This window comes from Micropterus salmoides, unplaced genomic scaffold, assembly GCF_014851395.1.
Source record: "Micropterus salmoides isolate LMB-PRFRI ecotype aquatic unplaced genomic scaffold, ASM1485139v1 Ms_hic_scaffold_6, whole genome shotgun sequence".
NCBI lineage: Eukaryota > Metazoa > Chordata > Actinopteri > Centrarchiformes > Centrarchidae > Micropterus > Micropterus salmoides.
Genome location: NW_024044348.1, coordinates 36,195,857 through 36,196,232, shown reverse-complemented (window position 1 = coordinate 36,196,232; position 376 = coordinate 36,195,857).

Genomic DNA, 376 nt, shown 5'->3' with positions numbered 1-376 from the left:
GCTTTTTGTCTTTGGTCATGTCTGTGAGATGATAGAATGCCACTGAATCTGAATGTCAAATGTATCTATACATTTTTTTTTTTTTTTTTTTACATCTTTAGAATAAGATTCAGAAAACTTTATTGCAGGGTTCGTACAAAGTCTTGAAAGTTGAAAAAAATGCTTATTATGCTGTCAAGGTTGGGGACATGCTTGAATTTGCACATGCTCCTTCAAAAAGTTTGATTTTAACTTAAATTGGTGTTTCATCTACACAATCAGTCAGGTAAACCAAAAATCTTTCAGTATTTGAAATGAAACAAGCCCGTCGTCATATTTTCTTGTTGTCTCCTGCACCGAGCACCAAGAAAAGAGATAACGTTAGCCACCAACCTAG